This window comes from Octopus bimaculoides, chromosome 18, assembly GCF_001194135.2.
Source record: "Octopus bimaculoides isolate UCB-OBI-ISO-001 chromosome 18, ASM119413v2, whole genome shotgun sequence".
In the NCBI taxonomy this organism is placed as follows: domain Eukaryota; kingdom Metazoa; phylum Mollusca; class Cephalopoda; order Octopoda; family Octopodidae; genus Octopus; species Octopus bimaculoides.
In genome coordinates, this window is record NC_068998.1 from 24,334,710 (window position 1) to 24,342,097 (window position 7,388).

The following is a 7,388-nucleotide window of genomic DNA, read 5'->3' on the forward strand; positions in this document are numbered from 1 at the left end:
GTGAAAGTGTTAACAAAACAGGACAGTGAGAGCAAGACAGTAAAAACAAATGGTGAGGGCTGTTGAGTCAAGACGATAGAAAAATTATTATGAATGCTAGGAGGACGAGCCATGAGAGGAAACAGGCAAAGGCACGTCTTTTCTTTAGGAAGGAAATGGATAGAAAGATAGATCCCCTTTCGTCACGTGTCAACAATGAGAGAGTCAAGGAGGAAGAATGAGAGAGAGAGGGAATGATGAAGGGGAGAGGAGAAGAATAGAGAAAGGGTGGGAGAGAAAAACAGAAAGTATGAAGAACAAGAGAGGGAGAGAGATAGACAGAGAAACAAAAAAAATATATATATATATGGGTGAAGACTCCACTTCAGTTATGAATGACTATGGGATTGCACCTAGAAAGTTACCCTCTGAGGCACAAATCTAGGTAAAGTTGGTCATAGAAGACCAGAAATCACACATGCATCCCAGCCTTCCTTCTCCACACCACTGTTGTTATACAAGGAAAAGGCAAAGGTTGATACAGCTTGGCATCAGTGACATCACAACTCATTTCTACAGTTGAGTGAATGGGAGCAACATGAAATAAAGTGTCTTACTCAAGAATACAGTATACAGCCCAGTCTGGGAATCAAACTCACTACCTCATGATTATGAGCCTCACGCTCAAACTACTAAGCCATGCACCTTCACACACACATACACACACATGTATATGGGCACAAGTGTATAGAGATGTTGTTAAGCAGTTGGCTCTGCAGAACTGATTTTGGGTTCAGTCCAATCATGTGACTCTTTAATTTTCTACAATGGTCTCCTGGCCAATCAATTCCTTATGAGTGAATTTGGTGCTTTCATATCAAAAAGATGACAACCAACTCTAGTAATGATGAGAAAAAGCTGAAATAAATAATATGGTATTGCACAGGGTACCTCCAATGATGAAGAGACCATACTAAATTATTCCAGCTTGGAAAACAGATATTAAGTGGTGATGATTCCTGGCAATACTCACTGCCTTATGCAGGGGCAAAGTGTTTTGCATGTGCATTTGGGGACATCAGTCAAGTAACATTTTCCTGTCACCCTTACATCTTTAAAATTTACAATACTTGAAGCTGCCGCTGGGCCTGGCACAATGAGGGAATTGATTTATACTTTTTTATGTCATAGTTGTCACTTCCAGACTTTTGGGGGGATATTTTACTTTTCCCGTTTTTTACAACTGTAAACTGCAAGTTAACCATTTTATATATGATAAAATGACTAAGGCAGCCAGCTGGCAGAATCATTAGCACCCTGGCCAAGATGGTTAGCAGCATTTCATCCATCTTCATGCTCTGTGTTCAAATTCCACCAAGACCTACTTTGCCTCTCATTTCGGGGCATATAAAACGAGTAGCAGTTGAGCACTGGGGTTGATGTGATTGACTTATCTCTTCCCCAAAAAATTGCTGGCCTTGTGTCATAAAGCAAATGGAAACAAAAAGAAAAGCAATGTAATTATGGTTGCTTTTTTAGTTGGAGTGAAGCGAAGTTTAAAATACATGGATAAAAATTTTTTTTTCCCTCAAATAATTTGAATTACATGTGTTTCTGAATATTGAATGTAATAATGATAAGAGGGGGAAAAAATTTTTAATAGTGAAGGCTTTCATGAAGGTACGAGGTGGAGGGCAGCGATGTTTAAAAAATTATGGAATTATTTCTTTTTTTTCTTTTTATTGCTATCCTCTTTTTGAAGTGTGTGGTGCAGAAAACAAAATCTGAAAAATCCTGGCAAAACAGAAAATTCAACTTACGTGGGTGAACTATTCCGACCCCCCCCCCCAATTACCAAAAGTTAAAATATACAATGACTCTAACCATTCTGATCGCAATTGCGATTAGCTTACACATAGCTAAAGCGAAACAAAGAAGCAAAAAATAAAAAACTATCATGCAGAGCTGTGAAGGAAAATTGAGTTAACAAATCTTAAATCGAATCTATACAAAGCAAACATTGTAAATATTCATAAAAACAAAACCGAAAATATCTGCGCAAACCTATTTTTGGAAATTGAATTTAAAAAAATAAAAATGTGATGTCATCAGAACAAATTGTGAAAAACCGAGAATTCCGGACAACCTGTAAAATATTCCATCATATTTTTAAAATTCTTATTTTGTTTTGCAAGCATAGTAAATCAATGAGACATTATTAAATTTCAAATGACAGAGTGTGATTTGTGTGACATTTCCCTGCTGTTTCCTACAAGTCAAACAACCACATAGAAACAATCTAGCTGACTCATAAACTCCAGTGAAAAAGTAAAAGTGATGTTATCATTTACATTGTATTCCTAACAAAGCAAATCAATATTATAACATTTTAAATCTCTATTTATTTATCTCCTGCATTTTACTTGGCTAATAAACAATTCCTACTTCAATTTAATCCGAGGGCATTTAGGTGATTGTTCAACCTGCTAGAAATAGCAGCCAGAACCTTGGTGAATCACACTCTAATGTATTTTTATAAAAAGAAAAAAGAGCATTATATTGGTTAGAAACTCTCAGAAGAGCTGAACAGCAGAAGGTCTTCAGAGATAAAACCTCCTTCAGGCAAGTGTCTCTGCTCTTACATTCTAAGGGAGCTGGACCGCATCCAGATCACATAGCGTAACATCATGTTCACGGTTGCTAAGCAAATTGGATAAACAAATAATATATTAGCCAGCAAGATGGCAAGCTGGCAGAATCATAACCTCACTGGGAAAATTGTTTAGTGACTTTTCTTCTGACTTTACAATCAGAAGATTGTAAAGTGCTGACATTGCCTTTTATCCTTTTGGGATCGATAAAATTGAAGTAGATTAAATTGAAGTAGTTGTTTATTAACCAAGTAAAATGCAGGAGGTAAATAAATGGAGATTTAAAATTTTAGAATGTTAATTTGTTTTGTTAGGAATACAATATAAATGATAGCATCACTTTGACATTGCCTTTTATTCATTTGGGATCGATAAAATAAGTACTAGTTGAACACTGGGGTTGATGTAATCGACTTATCTCCTCCTGTGAAACTGCCAAAATTTGGAAATATCATATTCGCCAGTTGCAGTAGTCACAGGAGTAGAAAGAATCAAATACAGAGTCAGATCAGAAGAGAGTGAACTGGGATACAAAAAAATAACAGAGTCAAGATAATTGAATTCATCGATCAAATTTTTTCGCCCAGTTATTATGACAACTTTCATTGCTTACCTTCAATAACGACACAGTTTCTGCCCAGTCTCGTCAATGAAGTCCATTCCACAAGAATAACATTTTATCAGCAACACAAGAATAACTAAACGCTCATAACAGTAGATTACCAGAAATGCAGCCTATTTCTTTTTATAAATAGATACACCTTCTTGCCATTAACTTACATAAAAAAAAAGAAGGAAAATGCAAGCAAACCGGCAAAGAATGCAATGTATGGACAATATCAAGAACTGGTTGGATAAGAGTGGCAAGGCATCTGGAGAATTTGAGCCTAATTGGGAAAATCTTCACTGTAGTGTCTTCAATGTGCTGCAGGCATACTATAAATGCAGCTGACACCTATAGCCTCATGCCAACCAAAGTTTAGTGTGTGGATCTGGTAGACGGAAACTGAATGACAGTCATGTGTGTGTGTTTTATATGTTAAGCAAATTGAAAATTAAAAATAACAATTAACAAAACAACAAAAGTCAAAAGGTCATGGAAGTTAGCTTGATGCTTAGTGTAAGATGGAGAAAAAAAAGAATGGGCGTATAATGTTTCAAGCATGGCTCTTCATGAGAAAGTGGACAGAAGAAATAACCGAAGGAGAAAAAAGTCCAGAGAAGGAAAAAAGTCCAATCTATGACTGAAGTGACCAAAAGTAGAGAAAGAGAGAGAGAGAGAGAAAATGGATTTTAAGAGAAGAGAGTGCCAACATGGCCAGTGTGTGTATGTGCGGGTGGGTGTGTTTGTGTGAGTGTTGTATGCATAAAGGAGTGGTGTTGAACGGGTTGATAACCGCGGTTTGATTTGGTAGTAAGAGGCAAGGTGATGAGTGTATGGGTGTGGATGTTTATATGCATGTGATTGTGTATGTATGTGAGAGTGCATGTGAGCACATATATTCATGTATGCATGTTTGCATACACAGTGTATGCGCAGTTACAAGTGTGTGAGTGTGTTGGTATTGTTGTGTGTATGTGTTTGTGTATGTATGTGTGAGCATGTATGAGTGAGTATGCACAGGTGTGTGTGTGTGCTTGTACGTGTATATGTTGTGTGCAGGAGGGTGGAGAGAGGTGAGGTGACAAGTGTGTGAGTGCATTAGTGTTGCTGTGCATGTGCATGAGTATGTCAGAGGTCATGTATGTGTATGTGCGTATGAGTGTGAGGGCATGTGTGTATATATATATATGTATGCATGTATATGGGTCTGCACATGCATGTATATACGTATTGGTGCGCGCATGAAGGTGTTTTTGTACATGTCAGGATATGGAAACATGTGAAATGTGTGTGCAGTAGGTACAGTAGTCTTTTTCCCGAACTTTGCATGGTAGATGAACAGGTTATCTTACTTAACCCTACCCTGTCTCGGGGCTGACCCTATGGCGTTGACCATGATACCACTGGATAAAAAAATGTTTGTCAGCTGCCTTCACTAATTTCCGTAGGTCCTTGAATTCAGATTCGTTTAACGCTCACTGCTAACATTCTTTTGTTCTTCTACCACCGGAAGCCCTTTTCGCTGCTGACCAATTTCCTAGTTAGCCTGCAGCGAAGTTCCTGTCTACAGTTCGTCTGTCATGAAACCTGCCCTACACAGCTCCCCACCACAACTGTTGACTGTCATTGGAACCAGGAAGGCGTTTTAATTATCTTGCCCATGTGTGTGGTTACTCGATTCTTTGGTGACTGTAAAGTGGTGGACACCTAGATGGACAGCCAGTAGTTCCCTGTCGAAAGCACTGTATTTCTGTTCAGGGGGTCGTAGTTGTTTGGTGGCTGAGCTACCTGAATGGGGCTGTCAATATCGAGTTGGGCCAATTTCAATCTAGTGATAGAGACTGTGTCTTGCTGTCCACCAATTAAGAGTTGGAATGTTTTATCTCCCGGATATATGACTTAATATGGACCATCGTAGGGTGACTGGAGGGGGTTTTCCTTGTGTGCCATGTCGAACAAACACAAAGTTAGCTGTGCGTTTTTTGTGCGACAGATATCAACTTCTTGCGACATCGAATCACAAGTGCTGGCGCTGTATCCTTGCCAGAAAAAAGTGAAAGCTATCCTGTCCTTTCTAAACCCCACCACAAACAAGGCTCTATATCAATTCGCAGGCATGATAAACTTTTACCATCGCTTCTTCCCTTCTGCAGCAAGAGTGATGAGACCCCTATACAAGGCACTGTCAAAAGAGGGTTCAAAAAGACAGGTGGAGTGGGATAGCACAATGACTTCAGCCTTCAAATCCACAAAACAAGCCCTGGCTCAAGCAACCATGCTGTCCCATCCTCATCTGTCAGCTTGGACTGCATTTGCAGTTGACGCATCCGACACAGCAATTGGAGGAATTTTGGAACAACATATCAGCAGTCAGTGGTGACCACTCACCTTCATCAGTCAACAACTACGACCCTGTGAACAGAAATACAGTGCTTTCGACAGGGAACTACTGGCTGTCCATCTAGATGTCCGCCACTTTCGCTATTTCCTAAAAGGCCACACATCTACAGTCTTCACAGATCACAAACCACTCACCTTTGCTATGAGTAAGCTCTCGGAGCCTTGGTCTGCACGCCAACAACGACAGCTATCAGCCATTTCTGAGTACACCACGGACATCCAACACATAGCTGGAAAGGGCAACCCAGTTGCCAAAGCACTCTCTCGAGCTCCTACCTGCTCTCACACCTACTTAGCACCAATAACAGAAGGCCTGGATTACGAAGCTCTAGCTGCAACCCAACAGACAGATGATGAGATCAGAGTCTACCGCACTGCCGTCACATCACTTTCTTTGCAGAATGTACACTTTGGCTCTAACGGCACAACCCGCCACTTTACCGTCACCAAAGAATCGAGTAACCACACATATGGGCAAGATAATTAAAACGCATTCCTGGTTCCAATGATAGTCAACAGTTGTAGTGGGGAGCTATGTAGGGCAGGATTCATGACAGACGAACTGTAGACAGGAACTTCGCTGCGGGCTAACAAGGAAATTGGTCAGCAGCGAATGGGGCTTTCGGTGGAAGAAGAAGAACAAAAGAATGTTTGCAGTGAGAGTTAAACGAATCTGAATTGACTAAACAGAAATAACTGGCGACTTAAGCCCTCATGTACGAAAAGTAATGAACCTTTGATAAATATATTCTCGTCTCTGCTAGTTTGCTTGCGTATAGCTTAACAAAGCTATACTATGTATATGAGAGAATTTACGAAAAAAACAACAACAGACGAGGACAGGTGGTGTAAACAACAAAAGGATGTATTAGTTTAACGCTCGGGAATAGAGAAAGTCTTTAACGTTTCGAGCTACGCTCTTCAACTGAAAGGAACACAGAATGAAACAAGGAGAAAAAATATAAATGTAGTGGTCAGCGATATTGAACCCTGTTGTAAGTGATGCACATATATACAGAATTTAGTTGTATCGAGCATACACATCTCATCTTCTTTCTGTATATTCGTATTTTGTACCATTTATTCATGTCATATGAGTAACACCTCTATTTACGGCAAGCTTCTTGTTACATTCGTCTCACTCTGAAGGTGAAATTTACTCTTTTACCTGTTGTTTTTTATGTGTTTTGAATCAACCTGACCATCAAAACCGTCTTAAGTCATTTGTTCTTGGGGTAAACCACACCTTCAAAGTGAGACGGGTGTTAATAGTTAAAAAAAGAAATTACCTCATTCACTACCTTTTTATGTATTTCTTCACCGAGTGTGACTTCACGACATTCTAAAAGTTGGGGAACTACTGTGGAAAAAATTCCATGATGTAAAATCTGTGACGTATCCGAAATCGTATTTAAGCTTTGCAAATCTGTGTTTGCCTCGTGAAAAAGAGGATTAAAATGAAAAAAACTTAGCTATGACATCGTTGTATTGGATATGATGCGACAGCAAACAACTATTAAGACACGCCTAAATTATAAATGACGCACAAAAACAAATATTAAAGAACGCCTATATTGTCAATTTACAGACTATTGAGAAACAACTTTATCACGTTTCAAGGTGACAGTTCGATCAAGATAGACACGCCTTTGTCTAGCCTCACATTCCCTGCTGCTAGAAAACCGGATAAACAAATAGTGTGATATTAACCAAGTTGCAAAATCTATTGACCAGTCAAAGCAGTTCAAACAGAT

At 39.2% G+C, this 7,388-nt stretch overlaps 1 long non-coding RNA gene across 1 annotated transcript in view; it reads right to left on the minus strand.

Annotated features, from left to right (window-relative positions):
- Positions 1-7,102, minus strand: part of LOC128249930 (uncharacterized) — a 44,064-nt gene extending 36,962 nt beyond the window's left edge. Inside the window, exon 1 of the long non-coding RNA XR_008266077.1 lies at positions 6,924-7,102. This is a non-coding gene — a long non-coding RNA (uncharacterized LOC128249930). The remainder of the gene's footprint in view (positions 1-6,923) is intronic.
- Between the last annotated feature and the right edge of the window lie 286 nt (positions 7,103-7,388).